The 26,499-nt window shown below is 45.7% G+C and overlaps 1 protein-coding gene across 2 annotated transcripts in view; it reads left to right on the top strand.

Annotated features, from left to right (window-relative positions):
- The window catches only part of TBX15 (T-box transcription factor 15), a 104,964-nt gene that overhangs the window by 13,474 nt on the left and 64,991 nt on the right, over positions 1-26,499 (top strand). The gene's annotated exons all lie outside the window — the stretch shown is intronic.

Genomic DNA, 26,499 nt, shown 5'->3' with positions numbered 1-26,499 from the left:
TCCATACAGGCTGGAGGAAGCCTCTGTGTCACAGTGATACGGGGCAGAGTTTCTGAACCATGGTCTTTGGAATAGGGCATGTGCTGCTACCCCAACCTGACTTGCTTTTCTTTGACTTTCATGCCCAGAAATCTCAGGGTCTGAAATGTGGCTACATATTGAACTTGATCTAGACCCTCCTCAACCTAAATCCCCTCATGCAGTGAAATTCAGGGGAAACTTTAACTGCCCTGTTTTACCCATATCCTTCTCCATTCACAATGGGTTGGATGGAATCTTATTGGTAATTGATTCAAAATGGAACAGCTTAGACACATATCAGTTGCAGTGACGAGCAATTTGTGCATTTCTAAGTACTGTTGATTTTTTCAAACTCAGCAATCACAGCTGAAATCCCTTTGCCATGGATTGAATTTACAAAGGAAGAGATTCTGATTTCCACAGTGGCTTCTTTTTAATGCCCAAGGATTTGGTAACTGCCTTGAGGACGCACAGCAAGTACGCCTGCTCTCAGAGCCACAGCTTTAACTTTAACCTCTGAGTGACTGCTCTGATTCATTTATTTTGTAACAGCTCTATTTAGAGCAGCCTCGTTTGGTATGGGATCGGTTATTTGTAGAGATCTCTCAGCCCTGTACACACTTCTACCCCGTACTCCTTCACTCTTCTAGCATGCTCTACGTGGACGCACCCCCAGCAGTGAGCTTAACAGTGGGCCTCAGGATTTCTGGTCCACCTGTTCCCTGTCTTTCCATCACTTTCCCTCCCACTCCAAGTAACCTTCCTCTCTTGGAAGTCTGATGTCTCTAACAGGGATTTGGAGAAAAAACTACTCCCCCTCATTTCAGGGTGCAGACTGTAGCATTCATGTGGTTCTTGGCTGTGTAACTGTAAGGTCTATCAGATTCCTGCTTGTTGTGCCCAGTGACAGAAAAGTGGCTCTTAGACAGTAAAATGAGAGGGATGTAAAGTCTGTCTCTGTTTTAAAGCTTTGCTTTTTCCTACTGCCAGCCCCACTCTGTGCAGGCAGAAATTGATGGGTTTCAATATGCTCTCGCATCAACAGAAGCATATGAATCTCCGGGCCCATTTCCTTTAACAAGGAAGCCATGTGGAGCCAGACTCTTGAAATACAGAGTGTGGCCGAAGGTGAGGTGAGGGCTGCAGTCTTGGATGGTTTGCTGGGCCTCACTCAAGAGGTCTGTCCAATTAGAAAGGTAGATTCTGCAAGGCAGGAAACCGGCCAGCCTTGGCCACCTCCTTTTTCCTCCAGCATTCAGAGCACTGGTTGCATGGCCAGCACTCATCCTGGGAATGTTAGATTCCATCTGGTGCAACTGTGCATTACCCAGATTAGACTGTGACATCGCAGAGATTTAAGGCATCTTTGTGATATTCTGACTGGGTGGTAGGTACTGCAGGAGACGCTTCCTGCGGACACAGGATGATGTGAGTGCTGTAGGAATGAGCAAATACTGAACAAATCCCTGGCGAGTGTGTGCGTGCATGTGTGTGTGTGTGTGTGTGTGTGCGTGCGTGTGTGTGTGCGCGTGCATGTGTGTGTGTGTGCGTGCATGTGTGTGTGTGTGTGCGCACGCGTGCATGTGTGTGTGTGTGTGTGTGTGTGTGCGCGTGCATGTGTGTGTACGTGTGTGTGTGTGTGTGTGTGTGTGTGTGTGTGTGTGTCGGGGAGGGCTGACAGGGGTGCCGAGGGGGTGTTATGGAGAGCTGGGAGTAACGGTTCCCCCAGCCTGCGTGGGTGAATTGGTTCCGGATGTTAACATTTTTTCCTTGGGGCTTGACTACATTCTTCTTTTTCTTTGCCTGTCTGTTTTCCTGCCCAAACTGTTGGGCCTCCACAGCTGTGTGGCTCATTGCTGGTGAGTGTTGGGAATGACAGATCTGGCTTTATTGCAAGGGCAATTTGGGGGCATGCATATAGGTAAACTTTTGAGAGGTTTTCATCCAGCATCTTTCATAAATTTTGAGGGTTTGCTTTTTTGGCCATCATCTTGTCGGCTGAGTACCAACCTGTAGTGCATTGGGGAATGAGTAAGAAATGCTTTTGAAAGCAGAGGGTCCTTCATATCCTAGAAGCAGAAGAAACTCCATCCAAATAGATGGAAGCCAAGGAATCAGCAGAACATAGTGAAGAGCATGGGGTGTGGGTCAGGGCACATAGTTCTGGTTTTGGGCAAGTGCCTTAACTCTGCCTCAGTTGAATACATGTAAGCAGAGGGTAATATCGCCTGCTGCAGGGCTGGTGTGAGAATTCAGTGGGATAGCAAATGCAAAGCACTTGGCACAGTGCCAGGCTCATGGACCGTGCTCAGCATTAGCCTCTGCCTCCCTTGCTCATAATTAGACTTCTAGTCGATTGCAAAAGCTCGGAAGCTCTTCAGGGTTCTTATGAGGAACGTTTTGGTGAGGGTCAGACACAGGACCACCCCAAGCTACCCTTCTTAACTTGTCTCCACTGCTGCCCCATTCATAGCACCTCCCTTCCCATAAGCTGTTGTTTTTATTTATTTTTTTTTAATTTTTTTAACGTTTTATTTATTTTTGAGACAGGGAGAGACAGAGCATGAATGGGGGAGGGTCAGAGAGAGAGGGAGACACAGAATCTGAAACAGGCTCCAGGTTCTGAGCAGCAAGCACAGAGGCCAACGCGGGGTTCGAACTCACGGACAGTGAGATCGTGACCTGAGCTGAAGTCGGATGCCTAACCGACCGAGCCACCCAGGCGCCCCAAGCTGTTGTTTTTAAGTGGATGCATATTTGACACATACATCGTGTAAGTTTAAAGTGTATAGTGTGTTGGTTCGATATGTTTATATATTTGCAATATGATTGCCACCTTTTGTGGTGAGAAAATTTCAGACCTAGTCTCTTAGCAACTTTAAAGTATGTAATACAGTGCTGTCAACTCTAATCACAGTGCTTTGCCTTCGATCTCTAGAGTGTGTTTATCTTCTCACTGCGAGTTTTGTACTCTTTGACTAACATTACCCTGATTCCCCCACCCGTAGCCCCTGGTAACCACCGTTCTAGTCAGCTTTTTAAGATTCCATGTAGGAGTGAGATCATACAGGATTTGTCTTCCTCTGACTTACTTCACTCAGTATAATGCCCTCAAAGTCCATTCATACTGTGGCAAATGTCTGCCTCTCTCTCTCTCTCTCTATCATGTATCTATCTGTCGTCTTTATCCATTGATGGGCACTTAGGTTGTTTCCATATCTTAGCTATTGTGAAGAATGCTTCAGTGGACATGTGAGTGCTGACATCTTTTTTGAGCTCCTGTTTTCATTTCCTTTGCTCACAGGCTTCTTATCTTCCTTCATGCACTTGCTCCTGCTTCTGTTTGGAACACTTTTTCCCTTCTCTTCTCCTAAAATTCCTCCTGAAGAAAGTTTATCCTGCTTTCGAGACTCATTGTAAGCACCTTGTAGGACAGAAACATTTTAAAATGTAAAGGGCGATTTGATACAAATGTGAATTGGCATGATGTACAGATTCAAACGTGATGAGCTCCATAGGAAACTACATGTGTCCGTGCGGAGCTCACATACATTTTGGGCATTATGGTAATGGAAGAAAGTTCTTGAATGCCACGGGCTTTACCTTCACTTGGAGTCTGTTTTAGAGCTCCTCTTTCAGGGGACTCATTGTGGTTTCCTCTCAAAATGGTGCTATGCACTTCTGTCATTTTATAGTCACAAAGGAGTCTCAGTTAGGTGATCTTCAGCTGAGCAGCCAAGGTGGTAAAAATACAGGGGACCCCCATTGGCTCCATTGGCTGCCATCATCAGCGAGCTCCCCTGGAGAGGAAGTCTTCACCGAGGATCTGACTAGACCATTTCTGAGCAAGGCTTCTGTCCTACTTTTGACTTCGTGTTACCAACAGGCCAGTAATTTGACTTTAGTCTTTCTTTCCTTGGCAGGATATATGCCTGCTACCTTCTTATTGTCCTATTAGATTGGCCTGTACCTTTAGACTCTTGAGTAACCAATGACCACAGTCAAGGAGACCGTGCCTGAATGTCTCTTTGTTCTGTGGTTATCTTTGCTCATATGTACACACACACACACACACACACACACACACACACACACACTGACGCACTGCTTGTGATTGTTCTTCTCTGCATTTTAAAACTGGGCACCGAAGAAGGGGTAAAGTAGAAGTCTCTAAAAATTAATGCTTGGTGCCTTTCTTATGACACTGAACACATTTTGCCTTGACTGATAACGTTTTGGAGGACCCATTTGTTTGATAAGTGCACTACGGTGGAAACCCCAGGGGAAGCACTGTGGCTTACTCATCTCTGAATCCCTGTTAGCTCTCCATGAACGCTTGTAAAATGGAACTGGTACTTGTCAAACTTTAGTGATGGGTTTTGTAACCACTGTAGCCACTTTGCAGATGATTTGGCTTCAAGATGGTCCTGGACACCCAGCATGACGTGTCTGCCAGTTGCCCGTAGGTGTGATCCTGGACGTGTCAACTGATGTCTCTATACTCTGGAGTCTCTCTATCTCTAAGGGACTTTAGTAAGGAGACTGTGTCTAACTGTACTATTAACAAGGCATTTTTGTAGCTAATTGCTGAATGCTTTCTGCACGGAGCCTATTTTGGAAGCTCTCTCCTGATGAAGCATTAGCATTCAGAAGCACGGTTAGTCTGTGGGAGTAACTTTGCCCCATCTCACCCGATTTGTTTCAGGCCTTATGTCCATGGCAGCCTCTGTTTTCTGCCCAGCATGGGAGAAAAAGAAATAGAAAAAAAGGCAGTCTGAAAATCCCCCGTGCTACACAGAAGTGCAAAAATATATCCAAATGAAAGACAGATTGCATGAGTTTGCCCGAGAAAGCAGCATAGAGTTAGACCGAGCTAGAGCAGAATGATAGTCTTCTGGTGGTGGTTTTCCATGAGCAGTAGGGATATGTGAGTGAACCGACAGGAGGTCCCAGCTCAGGGCTCGACCCCATGATGCGGGAGAAGCCAGAGTGTCAGGAGGAGAAAGGAGACCATCCTCTGAAACATAAGGTAAGTTTTGAGCGGGGTGGGGGCCCGAGGAATGTAAGGCAGGTCTGTGAAAATGTATTTCACATTTCAGAACCAGCACGTTCATAAAGAAGAGTCAGGAACTGAGACGTACAAAGTGCCAAGTACTTTTTGGTGCCTGTCAAATTACATATGAAATCCTTAGTACTGTCCCGGGTCTGACTCAGATCATCAAGGGGAAAAACTGCCTCACTTTGCTATCTCCCCTCATCCTACATGCCTTCACCATTACGTGCCTTACAGCTGGGAGTAGCTGGACCTTGCTTTAGAGGAAAAGGCTTCCCAAACTTGTCTTTGTTTGGGCTCTCAGCCACCATGCCCATAGTGGCGGCCGATCGTTGGGACCAACCCACTGTCGTTACAGATTTTTCAGGGATTTTTCAGGGCTCGTGGCTTCTGAGCCATTGTTACATTGTGAATGCAGCCAAGTGGAGACGAGCTTACATGGCGGTCAATAGACCTGGAGCTCCAAGTTATGGGAAAGAAAGCTTTTCTGCACTTTATATGTAAACAAGTAGGATGATTCTGAGTCTCTTTCTCTGGTTGAATATCCTTGATCCTGAATCCTGAGGATGCTTCTTCAAGATGAGTCTAGTGGCCTCTGAATGTTCACTGCCAGCGGATGTTAGCAATTGTCCAGTGTCCCAGTATCTTTTGGGAGTCCACCATTCCAAAATAGGTGCTTATTCTAGATCCTCTTAGAAAGAGAATGTGCTTCAGAAACTCAGACTTGGGAATGGGGCACATGGCAACTAACCACGATCTAGTTACGGGTCACGAAGGGCCCTATTTGCACACCTCTGAAGGACAACAGGGCTCTTCCAATGCTGTAGTGCAGCCCTCGGAGTATATATTGTCCACAAGAGGTTTAAAAGTTCATTGTTTGTTGATTGACATCCTAATTCTTAATTGTATGACAGGCTTCCCTTAAGGTCTCTCATGGTCTTGAAGGTCAGGAGCAAATAACCACAGATAGTAACCCCAGGAGGCCACTGCCCTCTGGCCCTTGTACTGATCACACAGATGGAGCTCCTTCTTTTCTGTTTCACAAAGATGTGATATGAAGGACCGTGAGCTATCGATGAGGGGAGGGGCCTTTCCTTTGAGCTGCACTAGGTACAGGGAGTAAGTATCTTCGTCCAGAGTGCTAAGGAACTTGGCATAGATACTCTGGGGGAAGACATGCTCTGACCATTGTGTCAATTTCCTTTCATGGCTTGCAAACCTCTTTAACCCAGTTCTTGTTAATAGTCCCTGTTAGGTGATGCAGTGATTATGATGCCTGGGTTATTCTGTCTTAGGAAAACCCCCAGATTGACTTTCTAATGTCACCCATGTTTATACTTAAAAAAAACCCCACAAAACCTTGAGGCACCGGGTACTCAAGATTGAGTTTGAGGTCTTGTATCTTTACCTGGAAGGTGCTCTGGACAGAGAAGCTCCCCAAGTGTGGTCCAGGGGCTGGGTTCATTGCAAACTGGAATTCAACAGCCACGTCACATGCTTCTCTTGAGATGGGAGTGGTGGCACCAGCATCCTCTTTCAGAAGCCCAAGCCAGAGCCACCAGCCCCTCAAACTATGTGTGTTAAGAGCTTCTGGGTCCTTCCTTCCTCATGAGGCGGCATCAACAAAGCAGCCTGATTACCTACAGGTGCGAGATATTATCAGCGCCAACTCTTCTGCTGTCTGAGTAAACCCTGTAAATAAACTTACACTTAACTTTAACCAGTGGGACTTAACAGTTAGGGGCTGCTGTATCTTACCCTTTGAAGTATGTGAATTTTCACCACATGGGCACATAGAAGTTTGGGATGATAAACCCACTTTTCAACATACAAAGTTGTTTGCTGTTTTTAAGTATTCTAGAGTGAAATAATATGTGGGACGATAAAAGGACTCATTGATAAAATGAGTACAGATTTCTATCACTTCGGTAATGCCAGGTCTTCACACGTCAAATGTGCCAAAAAGTAAGTCTCATCTTCCTGGAACAGACTCTGTGTTTTCTTGCTGGGGCTTGAAAATGGACCCATTCTGTACATTTGGTGACTTGGGTTTCACCTCCTGCATTTATCAGACTCACTGATTCTGTGTATTACTGCTTGAAAATGAAAGTGTCTTGTTTCAGGGAATTTCAAAATACTTTACAAGGGTCAAGGGCAAAAACATGGCTCAGGTTACGGTGAGGGAGAGGGCGCTCATCCTATTTTTGGGGTAGAATATTGCCTGGAAAGTCCTCTTCCAAGGGAAAAATGCCGAACACCTCCTAGTAGCGGGCTCCTGGCTGTCCAGGCAGATCACGTGCCCTCTCCGCATGCATATGTGTCCGTGTCAGTGGGGGATAATGCCACGTGCTGTCTTTCGGAGGTAGTGGAAAATAGCCTTGGGTGGCAGAAACAGGCTCTGGTTATTATGATTGTTCTCTTCCAGACAAGTAAACGTTTTATTATGAAAATTTCTCATCACGGAAGTACCAGAAGCCCCCATGAGCCCTTCCTTCACCTTCAAAGTCATCATGATGTTTGCTGCACTTGTCCTCCATCTTCTTTTTGTCGGAGCATTTTGAAGCAAACCTCCGGCTTTATGGCATTTTACGCTAAGTACTTTAGTACTTGAGTAGACCTCCAAAGAGGATCATCTGCTGACCTAGATACAATGACAACATCACACATACCATGGTCAATACGGATTCCTACATATCATCTTAGTCAAGCCCTCAGGGCCAACTTTTCTCCTCTGATTTGCCTACCTGATTTTTGTTTGTTTGTGTGTTTGTTTTTTAAAGGATGTCACACACCAAACAAAGGCCTGTAGTAGGCTGACTGCCCATTGTACCTGAAGGGTGCCTTTCCGGGATAGATTCTGGGGTCCCCAACGTGGCTGACTTCTTTCAGGAGATCTGAGCAGGTGGTGAAGCCTGTGTTTTGGAAAAGTCCTCAGATGATTTTGATGGGCAACCAGGTCTGGAAAGCACTGTTCTCTACCACTGTGTCCTCCTTAGGAATGCCCGGGAGACAAAGGACTGGTCAGTGCGTGTTTGGCATGTGACACGAATGCTCTGGAACCTGTAGTTTTAAAACTATTGTTCTACCAGCACCCAAATAAATGTCATATCTGAGAACATTTGTTATTGTAACAACATCAGAAATTTACTTTTGGTTTTAATAGGGACGACTAGTGGACATTGAAATAATGTGGGCCAGTAAGTAATATCTGATTACAGAGTCCCCAGGCAAATAAAACTCAGGATGTTTTTCTGGTTGTGGCAAATACAACTTGTCTTATAGAGGTCATGGAAAACGAAACTCCTTCAGGGTTTTCGTATTGGCAACAGAATACTATTCTGGAAGTGAATTAAATTAGAATTAAATTTAATTTTATGCAGGTTAATTCAAGGAGCTCAGCCCAACATTTGCAACTCTTCGACTGCTATTTAGACCTGAATGAAATACAAAGTTGAATAAAACACAGGTTTAAAAGTGAAACGTTTGGTTAACCTTTCCTTTTGTCCACATGGCTCTAGACAGCTGCTTGGGGGACTTTATCTTTTATGTATTCGTCTCCTCCTCTTTTAAAAATTTTTTTTTGCATTTATTTATTTTTGATAGACAGAGAGAGACAGAGCATAAGTGGCGGAGGGGCAGAGAGAGAAGGAGACACAGAATCCGATGCAGGCTCCATGCTCTGAGCTGTCAGCACAGAGCCCGATTCGGGGCTCGAGCTCACAAACCGTGAGATCATGACCTGAGCCAAAGTCGGATGCTTAACTGGTGGAGCCACCCAGGCACCCCTATTAGTCTCCTCCTCTTAACTGATGCATGGGATCCACTGAGTTGGAGGAAGGAATACAGCTATATTTTTCAGGCACGTGGAGAACATCAAACCTGAGCTTGGTGGTGAATGTATTATTTGAAGTTATCTTGATTGAAATATTGCCTAATGATGCGGCTGTTTGCAGGCCATTTCTTTAATTTTTACCCAGGGTTCCTGTGATTGCGAAATCTGCAATGACCCCTCGTGGGAGGGTCATGTTTAGTCATTTAGTTTTGAGGTTGTTCAGTGAGAGCATTGATTAAATCAAAACAATACTGAAGAAATATGTTGATTACTATTGTTACAAAAATTATTACTGATCACTTACAGACTTCTTACCAAATATATGTGCATTTTACTGAACAACTGTTATTAGTCTGTGTACCATGCATGGTATTTGGTGAGTCTGTGAGGATCCCAGGGTCAATCCTTCTGTTTTTCTCCTGTGGCCCTCTGCTTGTACCTCTAATAAAATATACTAGTAGCGAAGATATTGGAGTACAATTATTTGCTCATGTGTTTCCTTGACTAGACATGGCATTTTCTAGAAGTTAGGAGTCTGGCTTCTCTCTCTGTATCTCCAGCCCTGGCTTGCCACGAGTGCTTAATTTGCACGTGTGGCAGTTAGTGAGTGAATCGTAACCTTGATTTTTGTGTGTGTGATTGACTGTTTTGACTGAACCAGCTGACCGCACAGTGGGGTCCAGTTGCTGTCTTTTCCCCGAAAACATCGCTTGTGTAATGCTGCTAATATTTTACGTTGGTGTATTCTACGTTGCTTTATTTTCTCCAAAAGTAGTGTCTGGCCTAGGATGGAAAATCATGAGGATCTCATTTGATTTTCTCAAAAACCACCCAAAACAGAGCCACTGGACATCTTAGGTTAGAGGTGGGAGAACAAAGGAAGACAAGTTGCCTCAAATCATGGCCAAGTATGAGTAGAGCGCTGAGATTTCTGTGGCTTTCCCATGAGCATTGTCCCCGCCCTATCCCCCCCCCGCCCCGCCCCACCTCAGTACACTATACTTTCCTTACACTGGCAGTCCGGTGAGGGGTTAGAGGATGTGCTGGAGGCAGGTGGAACACTGTGTGAGGGTGTCTGTGCAATGGGTTTTCCTCTAGTTCTACAGGGGTTTGGCTGAGCTGAGCCTCAGGCAGGTGGTAGTGATGTGGAAGGTTTTCTTCACTCTTTTTGAAGAGCCAGTGTTTTTGGCCCCAAATACTTTTTTTTCTTAATGTTCATTTATTTTTGAGAGAGAGAGAGAGAGAGAGACAGATTGCGAGCAGGGGAGGCCCAGAGAGAGAGAGAGAGGAAGACATAGAATCTGAAGCAGGCTCCAGGCTCTGAGCTGTCAGCACAGAGCCCGACACGGGGCTCGAACCCATGAGCCGCGAGATCATGACCTGAACTCAAGTCAGATACTTAACGGACTGAGCCACCCAAGAGTCCCCCAAATACTTACCTGTGTGTTTCCTCGGCTGCCGTCCAGTGGGCCCAGGAGCATCTGCTCTGCTATTTGTTATATCCCTACTGAATGACAGACATCGTCATGTACCTCCTTCCGAGGATGGGCCTCTGGTTACCTCTCTGCCTGTTGAATCTCTCTCTGCTCAGCAAGTGTGTTTGTAGGTTTTCCCTGAGAGACTGAATCAAAGCCTCAACATCACAAGATCGGCTCTAGTCTCCATTTCCCCTTAAAGAACCAGTATCTGTATCTGCTCATGCTGGCCTCTAAGATTCCATTCTCTTAATAGGCTGTGACGGTTTTTACTTACTCTCCTCTTTTACTTATAAGTTAAAAAGAAAAAAAACCTCAGGGGTGCCTGGGTGGCTCAGTCTGTTAAGCGTCCAACTCTGGATTTGGGCTCAGGTCATGATCTCATGGCTTGTGAGACTGAGCCTCGTGTCGGGCTCTGTGCTGACAACTCAGAGCCTGCTTGGGCTTCTCTCTCTCCCTCTCTCTCTCTGCCTGTCCCGTGCTTTCTCTCTTTCTCTCTAAATAAGTAAAGTTAAAAAAACCTCAGATAATTTGTACACATATTAAACAGTTCCAACAGCACAAAAAGTAATTACTGAAAAGCATGAAGTGAAAAGGAGTCTCCCATCCCTGGTCTCCTAGTTTATCATCCCAGGACCAGTCACATTACCAGTTTCTTTAGCATGATTTCAGACATATGTAGGATGTATATGAGTCTTTATATGAATGATATGTGTGAATTATTATTTGTAAGTACATAACATGCAAATACGCAAACCTTTAAAAGTAAAACACTAATTGTGGCATAATGCACACAATTTTGGACTTTATGACTTTAGTTTTGAACTGTTATACTAGAGAGCATTAAATAGACATACTTAGGAGTTCCCTTTCCTGCTGTTTTAAAGGACACATAGCATTCCATTTTGTGGGTCTATCACAATTTTTATCGAACCTATGTTAATGGACCTTCAGGTTGTTTTCAGTCATTTGCTTCTATAAATATAGCTCCCTTGTTACTTTGGGTCCCCCTTGTGATAGCATTTATAGAATAAATTCTAGAAGTGGAGCTGTAGTTATGGCATTTAAAATTTTGATAGGTGTTCCAAAATTGCCCTCCCCAAAAGGTGCAATTTACACTTCCACCCACAAGGTATATGACAGCCTATTTTCCCACCCACCTGCCAACAATACATTAGAAAATGTTTCCATCTTTGCTAACTAATATCCTTGTCTTTGAAAAATGTTTGCAAATTGATCTTGTCATAAATTCTCTTCAGCTCTCCCCACCGACTTTCCAATTTTTTCCAGGTACAGAGCTTAAGTTTATAGGTCTATAGGGCAATTCCTTCTTCCCTTTAAACAGGCATAGGGTTTTGTTTAATCCCTTGGGCTTCCCTGCTCCTCCATTTACTACCAATCATTACTTTAACTTATTCTTTTAGGATCCTGGGGTGCAAGTTGTCAGTGCCGGAGGCTTTCAAGGTGTTGAGTAAATAAGAAATGGCAGCAAACATTTCTTGTTAGTGAGGGAGAGAATAAAAGGCATATCACTCAGGGTTTCTGGGGGCAACTTTGGTTCAATTATCTTCAGATGTTTAAAATCAAGGCTGTTTCCAGACCATTTCAAAGAACAGCAGGGCAACCTGCTGGGAACTGTGTGAAATGAACACCCTGTTACAACTAATTAGTGTTACTGTTTTCCTTGCAGTTGGGAGTGAGAGGAAATATATGAAGGGTGTTTATCCCTTCCTGTAGTAGGAAAGAGTTGGGACCACTGGAAAAGCCTGGAGGGGCACCCAGGGTAAGATTCCTACAGGACTATCCTCTTTTCCCAAAGAGTGGCCATGAGCAGTCGTGATCCATAGTGCGTATTCCATCCCTGTGCTATGCTTTCTTTGAGCCATGCGTTAGCTCTTCAGGGTGTTTTTACAAGAGCCCTAAGACAAATAGTCCATTCAACTAAATTCAACAAGTATTTGTTGAACACTGACAGTATGTAGATGAGTAGGAGATGGTCCCAGCTCTAAGGACTTTAAAATGTGGGCACAAAGAATAAATGGCGGGGTTATTTGGAGCCCCTGCAAGATTTTGAGGAGAATAGTGATGAGCTTAGACAGGGTTTCAATTGTGACTTTGTCCTTTACTGGCTCTGAAAACTTGGGGAGGTCGCTTAACTCTCCTTATGTCAATTTCCTTACCTATAAAGGTTTCAGAGTTACATCAAGTTGTCCATGGTTAGTGATCAATTAATGTTAGGCCATCAGGCCTGTGCCTTAGGAAGATTCATGAGACAGTAGCAAATAAGATGATAAAGCGTGGGATGGGGAAAGCTAAGAATGGGGAGATCAGAGTTTCGTCAGGACAGGTCAGTCTGCAGGGCAGGGACCAGCAAACCCCGAGTCATGCTCCTTTGTCCTAGCAAAGATGGCTGCCGTATCCCCCTGCTGCTGTGCCAACAGACTGCTGTGCGGCACAGCAGCGCCCCCTCCGTGTCAGCAGAGGGAACGAATCACACTCGTAGTTCAGTCGCTCATTCAACAAGCACGAACCTAGGCAGACAGGCTCTCGAGGTGCTGGGAGCCAGAAAGGCAGATAAACACAGTGGCTGTTTTCAAGAAGACAGATGGGTCACCAGATAAATGGGACGCAGGTGACGAGTACTCCCAGGGTGTATGTGCAGAGTCTGTGGGTGGACAGAGCAGGACACCTGACCCCGGCCTGGGCTGGGAGGGAGCCGGGCACTCATTTATAGTCTCTTGATTCCCACCAGGTTTCCCAGAAGCAGGGCCTGGATGAAGGAAGACCTTGCGTGAATTCCCTGTCCTTGTGGGGCCACCCCTCTCCTGCTGTCGCCACAGTCCAAACCGCTGCCAGCTCCCTTCTGCTCCCAGCCTCTGCTGGCACGGCTGCCGCAGGTCGCTGGCTGAGGCTGCCCAGTGCCCATGACAGCAGCGGTAACAAATTGTTCCTCCCTCACACTGAGAGGACGGGTTGGACCAAGCCCAGGATGATTAAATTGCACTTCGAGCCACTGCTGTGTTGACCAGACCTCCGGTCCAGCTGCCCCCCTCCCCCCTTCCAAGCAACAAGTAGCAAACATTTGATAGAGTCAGAGTGGCCACCCGTCCCCGTCCCTGTTTCCTCACACCCGCTCAGCTTTGGAACACGAGGGCCAGGTCGTGAGGGCAACCGCCGGCTCACACACCAGCCTGCTTGGGACGCTGTGTCATGTTCTGTCAATTACAGCCGCGTGCTTCCTGCCCTGGCCTGCATTCCCGCGGTCCTAAGGTTCATTCTCCGGTTTGGGCTTCTGGTCACCCTGCGCTGTTGTGCAAACTTCAGTGCTTTTGGGGACTGGCTCCCTCTTTGGGGGGCCATGGGGCGCTGGCAGCGGTGGACACGGGAGCCTGGAGAAGCTCAATCATGGGATCTGCTCACCCAAGTCAGTCACCTCGAAGGTTAGATGGGGGAGCTGGCCACCGGCGAGTGCAGTGAGGAGCTGCAGCTTCGCATAGTTGTTTCCATGGGGCGGAGGTGGGGGGAGGACAAGTGCATCGGGCTCCCCAAACCAGAGAGCTTCCTGGTGTGAATCAGATGAAACCTGAACCGTGGGGAAGGTGGCGAGTTCTCCAGTGCGAGCCCAGGGAGTGTACTTGGGTGGAAAGTCACGTCGGGCCCATAAACAGCAAGATGGAGAGGCCGCCAAAAGCAGAGACAGAAATAGTCCAGGGGTCCCCCATCCCGCCTCAGTCAAACCCACCAGCTCCCGCCAGACATTCCTCTCCCTCGCTCTGCCTTCCCTCTTTCTCTTGTTTTTCTTTCTCTCTCCAAGTTTTGTTTTGCTCCAGGGACTCCTCAGCTGGCCTGCAGGGCTGCAGTTGGCTTGATAATCGTGGAGTTGCTGGGTCTTTTTTTGCAAGTGCAGGAGAGATGCAGAGAAGCTGGCCTTCTCCAAGGGTTTCTCCTCTCTGGGAAGCCGTAGGAAACACGCCTCTCTGTTCCACCCCAAGGCAATATCTTCCAGGTGTTTCTCCTACAAGGAGGAGGAATTGGCTCCTAACTCACGTTTTCATCAGAGTGCTTTTGGATATGTCGAATTCGTTGCCGATATTTGTGCTTTTTCTGGTTTTGAAGTCAGACTTCATCTCTTTCTCATTTGGTCTGTAGGTAGCTCTTGTAGCACGCTGAACTGAGCTCATCCTCTATTTGAAAATGATGAATTAGGAGCCTGGAGGAGGACTGAAGCTGTTCCACCGAGCAAAGCTCTGTATTGTGCTAGTGCTCTGAGTTGGTAGGGAGATTTTAGGAGATGGGTAAAACACAACAGCAATGAAACAGGTGCTGCCGTAGCAGTCACTCCAGGGAGGGCTCAGCCCAGCTTGGCAGCGGTGGTGTGCTTTCTTCCAGCTACAGAGACTGGAGCCCCCGCAGTGCTGACAGAGGTCAGGTACTGGAAATATCAAGGACCATCATCTCTCAGGCACCAGCCCGAGACACCTCGTACATTTCATGTTAGGATGCAGAAGCACACCTGGCAGACCGCAGCTTTCTGCCTTCCAGCAGGGAGAGCTGATGGTCTCTCTCTCTCTCTCTCTCTCTCTCTCTCTCTCACGCGCGCAGATGTCTATAAATACACGCTCTCATTCGCCTGAAAGCTTTTGGCAGGAGGGCAGAGTGTATCCTTCCCGGCCCAGCTTTCCGAGGCGGGAGGACTCAGTGAGCTCATATGGGAAGCGCCTAGCACAGCTCCTGGTGCAGAGCAGGAACTCGATCACCAGCCTTCTTTCCTCATTCTGCCTCCCCTTTCTTCTTTATTCCTACCTTCTCCCTTGAGGGAAGCTACCAGAACATGGGTTTAATTTCCCCTTGTGTGTATCTGTATAATAGAAGATGTTGTGCTCTTTGATGAGTGGGACGACACCTCTTCTCTGGGCGAGACTCCTCCTTAAGGAGTGTAAGTCACACTGGACCACTGATCACGGTCTTCTCCCCCCCCCCCCCCCCCCGTCCCCATCAATCTGCCATCTCACTTACTATTCCGGCATCTATCTTTGCCCCTCCTAGGGTGAGACATCTGTTTAATATTTTCCTTCTTTGGAACCAGGCCATTGGAAAGCAGACGAGGCAGGGCCAGCCAGGTGGAATTGGCAGGGAGTTGGTGAGCACCTCAACATTGCCTAACGAGGCAAGACGTTGGTAATACACAGGCCGGGAACCATGGGGATTTGGCTACTAGACTGCGGGAGGGAGGGCTCCTGGCAGTACGTGAGGATATTTTAGTGGGAGCAGAGTTCAGCCCTAGATTGCATTTCTCAGGGCAGGGCCAGCACACGGGTGAGGCAACACTTCCCTCGCTATCAAGGTGAGTAATGTTTTAGTGCAATATTAAAAATAATAGTTAACTAGCTTGAATTTAAGTAAAAAAATAATCAAATTTAATGTGAAAAGAACCCATGATAAACCAAGTATCAAAATATTGGGTGATAGTAATACAGATCTTGTCTGTCTTAGTCATCTCGGGCTGCAACCACAAAGTGCGGACTGGGTGGCCTAAAACAATACTTATTTCCCTTGGTTCCGGAGGCTGGAAGTCCACGATCAAGGTCCAGCAGAGTCTTTCCAGTGAGAGCTCTCTTCCTGCCTTGCAGACAGCTGCCTTCTCCCTGTGTCTGCACTTGGTTGTGGAGAGAGACGGAGTGGGAAAGAGACAGAGAGAGGGAGAGGGAAAGAGACATAGAGACACAGAGAGAAGGAGAGAGACAAAGATCGAGAGAGGGAGAGGCAACAGAGAGACAGAGGTAGGGAGATAGAGAAAGGGACAGAGACAGAGACATAGGGAAAGAGAGACAGAGACAGAGAGAGGGAAAGAGAGACAGAGAGACAGAGGCAGAGAGGAAAAGAGAGACAGAAAAAGAGCACTGGGTGTAAGTAAGAGAGCACACTTTCTGATATCTCTTCCTTAAATGGCACTAATCCCATTATGAGGGCCCCATCCTCATGACCTCCTCTAGTCCTAATTATTTCTCCTAGTCCCCATTTCCAAATACCATCACACTGGGAGTTAAAGCTTTAGCATACAGATTTTAGGGGGACACAAACATTCAGTTCACAATACTGGCTTTAATATTTTGATATTTTGTTCATCACTGATTTTTGTATTAATTTTTATTTTAAAAAATATTGCATTAAAACATTGTTTATTTGGACTGTTGAAGTTTTCGTTGCCACCTTCAATTTTGCCTTGCTCACCTTGTCCTTGTCGTGGCTCTTCTGTAGAGAAACCCCAACTCCTCGATCTGGGGAAGAGACATTGGGCCCAGGCATCATCCTGACCTAAAGGATCAAAGTCGACCACTCGTTGGACCAATCCAATGCTGACCAATTCTTCATTTCCTTTTTCTTCCTTAATCATTGTCAAGCATATGGTTGCATTTTCAACACTTAATTATTTCTGTTGTGCCACAGGACTTGGCATTTCATCCAACACTGCAATAGTTAGTTAAATGTAATGTTCCATAATCAAATCTGATTTTTAAAAGTTCTCATATGAATGGAGGTAGTCAGGAACCAGAGAACCCGTTCCGAATCTTCAGCTTTATCAGGTGAACTTTTGCCGTAATTTCTGTAATTTTGGTGTGTCTGAAGATTTAATCTAATTTTAAAGACTATGAAAGTCTTTTCAGCTCTCCAGTAATGCGGTGACCTTTTTCAAAATCCTTTTGATGGTTTCCCCAAGTTAAACATTTTTTTAACTTTTGATTTTGATATAATATTGAATTTACAGAAAAGTTATTGGAGCTGTACAAAGAATTTCTGTCTGTATATCCTTTACTCAGTTTCACTGTTTATATTTTGCTTCATTTGCTCTCTTTCTCACTGCATGTATACATGCACACAGCCACATATAGGTATGACCACACACGTATATGTATGAGCACACACACATTTATATGTGAACACATATACACATGTACGCATGAATACACGAATATACATATCAGCACACACCTTTATACACACACATATATATACACACACATAAATATGTAATTGTTTTCTGAGCCATTTGCTAGTAGATTAGAGACCCCATTAATTGATATAATCTGTTATATAATCCACAGTCCATATTCAATTTTCACCATTTGTCGTAATGTTCATTATAGATAGTCTTTTTTCCTGGATCCAATATCTAATACAAGATCATGCATCACATTTGGTTGTCAAATTCTTTTAATCTCCTTTCATTGGGAACAGTTCCTCAGCCTTTTCTTGTCTGTCTTTTCTTTTTTAATAATTCAACTTTATTTTTTCTAATTTATAAGAAATGTTTATTTATTTTTATTTTTGAGAGAGACAGCACGAGCAGGGATGGGGCAGAGAGAGGGAGAGAGAATCCCAAGCAGGCTCCATACTGTCAGCGCAGAGCCTGATGTAGAGCTAGAACTCATGAACCATGAGATCATGCCCTGAGCCGAAATCAAGAGTCAGACACTTAACCAACTGAGCCACCCAGGCACCCCGTCTTTCTTCACCTTTTTAGTTTTGAAGTGCTCATTTTGTAGACTGTTCCTAAATTTGGATGTCTGATGTTTTCTCGTGTTTAGATTGAGGTTTTGCATCTTTGGCAGAAATACCACAGGAGTGATGTGTTTTCTATTTACCATATCAAAAGTCTATTGGTTTATCTCCATTTTGATGATATTAACTTCTTTTTTGCTGTGTGTGTGTGTGTGTGTGTGTGTGTGTGTGTGTGTGTGTGTGTGTTTTGTGAAGACATCACCCAGCTGCTTTTTCTCCCCCTAGTTTTTTTCTTCCCATTGTGTTGAGATTTTATTGACGTATAACATTGTCTAAGTTTAGGGTGTATGATGCGACAGGTTGATACCTGACTATGTCGAGAAATAATTACCATAATAGCCTAGTTGCTTCCATCTTGGTGATGTTCGCTTTGGGCACTTTGTTAAGGTAGGGCCGGACAGTTTTCTCCACCATAAAGTTAGTTCTACTTTGAAATTAATAAATAATGTATAGAGAGCTATTTTGAGACTGTGTATCTTTGTTCCTAATCAAACTTTCACTCACTTGTTTTAGCATCCATTGATAATTGTTTTCCGTTTTCATTTCAAAGTATTAGAAAAATTTATCTTGAAGTTTCTTCTTTGATTTATGTGTCGTTTAGAAGTGTATTGTTTAATCTCCAAGGATTTGGGGATTTTCCAGTTCTCTTTCTGCTACTGAATTTTAGTTTGGTTCCATTGTAGTCTGTGAGCAGACACTGTGGGGCCGGGAGGGGAGTGTTCTATAGTGTTCTGTGATTGGGACACAGGTGAGACTGTGCTCCTAGATGGTGAACTTCACCAGTACTTCTAGGGTTCCTCCTTCCGCCCCTGGGGGTGGGACAGGATGGCTAGAGGGGGACAAGAGTTGGCTATTTCCCTTCCCCAGGTAAGGTTAAGCTCCGGTAAATCATTTCTTCTGAGGGTGGGCCTTGTTGAGAAGAGAAGGCTGTGGGATATTTCAGAATGGTTCCTTGTTTTCTCCCAAGGCTGGAAATATGAGGGGACTTTTCTCTGATTTGTTATGAAGAGCTCACACAAATGTGGGAGCCTCCTATGACTGGGTCCCCCTGGAGTTTCCAACTCTCACACTTGTCCAGATTGAGCCTCCAACAATTTGTCAGTTATAGTCAGGTTTTCTGCCCCTGGCACTGTTCCTGCACGGTTTGTGCTCGTGGGTTTCTGCTCCAGTAAGTTGATTCTCAGTATCTGCCTGTCTCTTCAATTCGGGGTGGGGGGCGGTGGGGAGCGGTTGCCCTGTGACCTCATTTCTGTGACACATCTAAGGAGAGTTGTTGACTTTTCAGTTTGTGAGGTTTTTAGTTGTTGTTCAGGTGGAGTGATGGCTTCTAAGCTCCTTACATGCTGGGCCAGAAACCAGAAGCCCATTGATAAATGATATTTTTATCTCTACCATTCCTTCTATATTTATTAGCTGTCTAGTGCAAGCAGGAGCTTTTCTTTTTTATTAATTAAAGAAAATATTTATGTATTTATTTATTTAAACAGACTCATAGACTCATAGGTTCCTGTATTATTTAAAAAATTTTGGGGCGCCTGGGTGGCGCAGTCGGTTAAGCGTCCGACTTCAACCAGGTCACGATCTCGCGGTCCGTGAGTTCGAGCCCCATGTCGGGCTCTGGGCTGATGGCTCAGAGCCTGGAGCCTGTTTCCGATTCTGTGTCTCCCTCTCTCTCTGCCCCTCCCCTGTTCATGCTCTGTCTCTCTCTGTCCCAAAAATAAATAAACGTTAAAAAAAAAAAAAATTTTTTTTTTAAATTTTTTTTAACATTTATTTATTTATTTATTTATTATTTTTTTAAAAATTTTTTTTCAACGTTTATTTATTTTTGGGACAGAGAGAGACAGAGCATGAACGGGCGAGGGGCAGAGAGAGAGGGAGACACAGAATCCGAAACAGGCTCCAGGCTCTGAGCCATCAGCCCAGAGCCCGACGCGGGGCTCAAACTCACAGACCACGAGATCGTGACCTGGCTGAAGTCGGACGCTTAACCGACTGCGCCACCCAGGCGCCCCAACATTTATTTACTTTTGAGACAGAGAGAGAGCATGAACAGGGGAGGGTCAGAGAGAGAGGGAGACACAGAATCCGAAACAGGCTCCAGGCTCTGAGCTGTCAGCACCGAGCCCGATGCGGGGCTTGAACTCACAGACCGCGAGATCATGACCTGAGCTGAAGTCGGACGCTTAACTGACTGAGCCACCCAGGTGCCCCAAGTTCCTGTATTATTTAATGGATTATAACCTGTTCTTACTTATTTTGATACTCAGATCACTCCTGACTTGGCCAGTGGAAGTCTTTTCCAATTAACTCTTGAATGCGTTGACATGTTCCCATTTTTCTTTGAGTACTTTCTTACTTTCTGATGCAACAAGATGTTCCAGGCTTGTCTTGTACTTTTCCTGCTCCAGGCCTGGCACAATGTGATTCAATTGGAGTTCATGAGCTATTTTCTTTTTTTGGAGAGGTTATTCTAGCTGAAGATAGAGCTTGGGTTCCATGTTATTTGTTATGTCCATTGTGCCAGGCGGCAAATTCTGTGTGTGATGTCATCAGCATTTCCTATGAAAAGGTATCATCCGTTAGTCTTCTTTGAATTCATTGTTCCGCTTTAATTTAGCATTTCAGGCCGGGGTGTGATTCGCACGGTGGCATTCATGTATTGTTTTGATTTAGGTAATTGCTTTATTTGGATCTGTTTGCTAAGCACTACAATTGAAAGCCCTCAGTTAACTCAATATGTCTGGTGATGGTTGGTTCTGTGCTTAGCCCTTGTTGATTCTCTAGGCAATAAAATACAGTACCTACTCCCAAGAAGTGTATAGTCCAGTAGGGAAGGCGGGAAGACTCTACGTTAACCTGTGGCACACGCCTCATGCAAGTATATAAACCGTCACTGCATTTTTTGGGGAGCCAACAGTTAGTCTGTGCCAGATCTTATGGATGAGGATGGAGAAGGCAAGCAAGACCCTACAGCTCATAACCATCAGGACAGGAAGTCTTTCCAGACCTAGGAGGAACTCCGCATATTTGCTTTGCCTAGAAAGATGAACTGTTTCATAGATGACCTTTTAACACCTGGGCTATAAACCTCCATGGGACACACATAGGGAAGAGTGGGCCGGGTCTCACTAACTTTCCATATGTAAGCATTCCCTGGAGCCTAGAACAGGGTCATGAAGTTGAGGTAGGAGAGCATGACCTTATGAGATTCTTTGCCTGTATTGACTCCCGATTGTCCTAGAGCAGGAGGCTCTGGGGCTTTGTAAAATTGCTCTTGGGAGCAATGTTGTCAGACTCTTGCAGAAAGAATGTTACCTAGGAGAGAAGCATGACGAGGTTTTTTTCTGGCCCAATAATTTTATATCTCCATCCTGTCTACACCCTAGGTTGTAAATGCCTTGGGGAAAGGGCCCTGCCTTCTACTTATTGGCATCTCCCATTGTATGTGCATAGGAGTTAGTCATTGATTGATTGTTCTTCTGAAATAACTCTAACTGCTTTGGGATGTGTGACACGGGAGATACAATGATGAGATTTGTTAAACTGTGTATATATAAAACTTTTGCTGTGTTAGCTTAAACTTGTGGCCCTAGAGTGGCTCTAGACTCCCCCCCCCCTTTTTTTCAATGTTTATTTATTTTTGAAAGAGAAGGTGGGGGAGAGAGACGGAGACAGAGGATCCAAAGTGGGCTCCACACTGAGAGCGTAGAGCCCAGTGCTGGGCTCGAACCCATGACCTGTGAGATCATGATCCAAGCTGAAGTTGGACACGCAACCAACTGAGCCACCCAGATGCACCTAGACTTTCCCTTGTAGAAGCAAAATCATGATAGTAGTTCCAGACCTCACGTTTCCTAAACATTTTTTTTTTTTACCACCTTGTTCCTTATTTAAAAAACAGATGGCCTTTTAAAAGGTACTCTATAGGGGCGCCTGGGTGGCGCAGTCGGTTAAGCGTCCGACTTCAGCCAGGTCACGATCTTGTGGTCCGTGAGTTTGAGCCCCGCGTCAGGCTCTGGGCTGATGGCTCAGAGCCTGGAGCCTGTTTCCGATTCTGTGTCTCCCTCTCTCTCTGCCCCTCCCCCGTTCATGCTCTGTCTCTCTCTGTCCCAAAAATAAACGTTGAAAAAAAAATTAAAAAAAATAAATAAATAAAAGGTACTCTATATATTGAAAAGTCTCTTTTGGGTAAAGGTAAAGTTATGACCTAGACAATCTTCAGTGTTAAGCTATAGGCAAACTTAAAAAGCTAGAGAGGCCCTCCTGGCAACTCTAAAATGAAAGCATGTAGGTGACTTCTCTGCTGCCCGGAAGATGGCTCCTGGATGGTTTACATTCTTCATGCTCCTTTCTTGGGCCCAGCGAAGCCTGAAGCTTGGTAATTCTTCCAGCCAAGGAGGCACTTGGGATTCTGCCCTATTTATTTATTTTTATTAATTTTTTTAACGTTTATTTACTTTTGAGAGAGAGAGAGAGGGAGACACAGAATCCGGAGCAGGCTCCAGGCTCTGAGCTGTCAGTGCAGAGCCCAACACGGGGCTCGAACTCACGAGCCATGAGATTGTGACCTGAGCCGAAGTTGGACGCTTAACTGATGGAGCCACCCAGGCACCCTAGGGTTCTGCCCTCTTAATGGTAGAGGTAGCTCTGGTAAAACTTGAAGGCTGTATTGAATAAGGAACTATCAGATCATGCAGTGCTCACAGCTGGGATGCCCGTGTGCATCAACTTTGGAAATCAGCAGTTGGATTAAGGAAATTCTCCAAACTGAAATGAATATCGGCTTGAGTTATTAAGCCCAGAAATATTTCCTGTCTTTGAGATTTGCTGGTAGGCCATGCTTGCCTTAAGTTAAAGGGTCAGATTTTCCCGTAAGCACTTGAGCTCTCTTGCTATTTTGGGTAATCACCTCTCCACACACATATGCTTAATCAGGAGCCGGAGCATAGGGAGTGTTGTCGACTTTGTCCTGTGCTGCATTAGGATCCCTTCCTTGGCCAAGCGAGTGCTCTTGATGAGTTCACTCCCATCTGCGATCATGTTGTACGGCTTCTGATTAGACATTGTTGTATGCAATCCAGCCCCGTGTTAACAGGCATTCCTCCAAGTGACGACAAGATCTGGCCTGTGGTGGATGATGGCTCTCCCCTGGGATCTCCTGGGGACAGGCTGGTGCTTTTAGAACTGCCGTGTGCCTTGATCTTAATTTATCTGTTGTATTCAATATCATTGGAAGCCGGGAAAAGGCCACATACCTGACCTCTGTTCCAGGGCTGTGATATTGCACCCACTCCAAGGTTTCTTTGATCCTGACTTTGGCAAGCCAAGTAGGGGAACTCCTTGGTCCCCAAAGGTTCATCTGACTTTGTACATTTGTGACATTTAGTCTTCAAATTACAGTTTGATTTGATTGCAGGTTGGAGAAAAAGAAGGCTTTGAGGGTCTGCCGGAAAGTAGGCTTTTCCAAGTGTCCACATGAAGATTAGTATTCCTCCCAGTTGTCACCTGGCTGTCATGTGACAATTCTTGAGGGCGAGGACATCGGGCTATTGGGCTTTGTTTGGGCTTCCTGGTTATGAGACTTGGAAAGGTGAGCAAAGCCACTATAGACAGCTTACAGTATTCATGTTAGGGCCCCTCCCACTCCAAATACAGACCACTCCCTGGCCTTTCTAATTTTAGAATGCTTATTTAGAATGAATTCAGATTTGCTGAAATCATGTCTGCCTTTGTAGAGGGTAAGAGAATAATCACCAATTTTTACTGAAAAAATTTCATGAAGAGAATTGTTGACTTTGTTGAGTGTGAAGGCCAATAAACTGGAAAGGAAGGAAGGAAGGAAGGAAGGAAGGAAGGAAGGAAGGAAGGAAGGAGGGAGGGAGGAAATGGAAACAGCTTTGTGTAAAATATTAGTGCTGAGTTAGGAGGACACAAGTTTCAGACAGTTGTGAGTAACATCATAGGTTACATCTCTCATTCCCATCTGAAATCTTATTGTGTGAACTGTAAAATAATGAAACTGCATTTTAAAATGTAGTTTATAATTAGAAGCAGTGGCCTTGATGAATTTTGTCACAAAATTAAGTCTTCAAGAGAACACTCTTAGCTGGCCACAGGCTGGAAACCAGTCCCTAGCAATGTGGAAAAAGGTCAGGATTGGATTTGGTCTATATATTAAAAAAAAAAAAAATGAAATGTCTCCTCTCTTCTAGTATCCTTTTGGAGCTTCTTTCTCTGTTTCTTTCTTTTTTTTTTTTAATGTTTCTTGTTTTACTTTTGAGAGAGACAGTGGGGGAGGTGAGAGTGGGGGCATGAGTGGGGGAAGTACAGAGAGAGAGGGAGACACAGAATCCAAAGGAGGCTCCAGGCTCTGAGCTGTCAGAACAGAGCCGGACGTGGGGCTCAAACTCGTGAGCTGTGAGATCATGACCTGAGCGGAACTCGGAGGCTTAAATGACTGGACCACCCAGGCGCCCCTCTTTCTCTTGTTTCAACGGCTTTAAAATGGCTGAGCTGAGGGTTAAATCTAAATAAGAAAAGGATGTACCATTCCTTAATGTGCCAAGGGCTCCCCGCCCCCCCACTGCCCTGTGCTTGGTTTTCTGAGACAGCAGAATTTCAGGTAAAAGGTTTTTTTGTTTGTTTTGTATGTGTGGGGGGCTCTAGAGCGGGTTCTTGGATAAGAAAAAAGTCTTTGTCAGCCTTCCCAGAGCCAAAGAGTAACTGTGATTCTATCTATGGAGCCTCCTATTGCTAGCCCACCTGGGAAGTTCAGCCATACTTCATGGGGGCACCAAGTCTGGGCATTTGTGGGTGTTCAAGCCTGTGTTAGGGCAGGCTGCCAAGGAGACAGAGGGGTTAAACAGCTAGCACTCACTGCTGGTTGGCTCCAGGATTTAACCAGGCTTATAAAAAGAGAGGACCTAACAGGGTTGCCCCTCGGTGAGGGCCCATTTGAGAACTGAGAGTCTTGGGTCCGGTCTGAAGACCTGGTTGGTTTCAAGCACAGAAAAACTGTACATCATCTGTCGCCACAGCCCTACATTCCTATGAGCTGAAGGCACTGCTCGAGAGTCCGATGCGGATTTCTAACACTGCTGGGGACAGGGCCCTGTCTCATGTGCAGCAAGGATGGCACTGAAGAGAGAGCCTTGTAGGGGCCGTAGGTCTGGAGAAGCTGCGAGGCCCATGTAGGGGTAAGAAGCCCTGACATCAAGCTGGTGACCTTTTGGAGTGTGTGGTGCAAATTGGCAGGGATGGGAGCAGGAAGCGGTTTTGGCCCAGGCCAATGGTGACCTTCAGGTGTACCCGCCTCTGGGATCAGGAACAATGGGGTGTTGCAACCAAGGCCATGAGCGGAGCAGAAAATGGCACCTGTGGTTGCAGCAGGTGAACTTTAATGACTGCCAAGGAGAGCTCAAGCGCCATTTGGAGACCCTACCAGCCAAAGGGGGAGGACCAGGGCCTGGGATTCCGCAGATCTCCTGCCCCAGGCTGCAAGCCAATGGCTGTTATTACTGTTACTCAAAACCCCTCCGGTGGCTTTTCTCCAGCTGGGAGAAGGGGGAAAGGCACAGGCTACTCCTGTTCCTTAGCGGAGAGACGTCCCCGAGTCATATTCTGGGGGATTGCATGTCAGCAGCTGACGGCGTGTGGAACTCTACCGACGCCCATGTAGGGCTCTACTAAGAACTTAGAATACCAAGCCACTTAGGGGCAGCATCTCTTACGGTGGAGATATAGATGTTTTATGATATTCCTAAAGTGTTTTTTTCCCCCTAGTCATTTGTGTTCTGGAATATTCTATACTCTATTGTATATAGCTAGATGACACCTGAACAGTGTCATGATCCTGCCTGTTCTTAAGTTTACATGTGTCGTGGTATGAAAATTGCTCATGGGTGCTGTTTTTTTGGTGGCATAAATACTAGCACTCATTCCGACTGCCACAGTGACACGCTGGGCTTTCCTGTTTTGACTGCCTCATTTGGCAAAGGCCTAAGGTCACACATGCTGATGTTGAGAATGACCCCCCCCATCCGCGCCCCCCAACCCTGTTCTCCAGTGGGAAATATGGAGCACAAGGTGCCTTCACACCAACGGGCTTTGGGGAACAGAAGCTGTCCTTTCTTACTCTTCTTGGCAATAGTGTTTGAACTCTGTCTGGTATTCTGATTAAAGTTTACCTGTTTACTTTAAAAGCGAAGGGCAGGGGCGCCTGGGTGGCGCAGTCGGTTAAGCGTCCGACTTCAGCCAGGTCACGATCTCGCGGTCCGTGGGTTCGAGCCCCGCGTCGGGCTCTGGGCTGATGGCTCGGAGCCTGGAGCCTGTTTCCGATTCTGTGTCTCCCTCTCTCTCTGCCCCTCCCCCGTTCATGCTCTGTCTCTCTCTGTCCCAAAAATAAATAAATGTTGAAAAAAAAATTTTTTTTAAGTGAAGGGCAGGCTCATAGTTCTCAAGATATGAGTATCGGATATTCATTAAAAAAAACAAAACAAAACAAAACAAAACCCCATAACAGCAAAACCACATCACAAGTCACACAGCTCAGGCCG

The sequence above is a fragment of the Felis catus genome, chromosome C1 (genome assembly GCF_018350175.1).
Source record: "Felis catus isolate Fca126 chromosome C1, F.catus_Fca126_mat1.0, whole genome shotgun sequence".
NCBI lineage: Eukaryota > Metazoa > Chordata > Mammalia > Carnivora > Felidae > Felis > Felis catus.
This window is presented reverse-complemented; position numbering and strand designations above follow the sequence as displayed.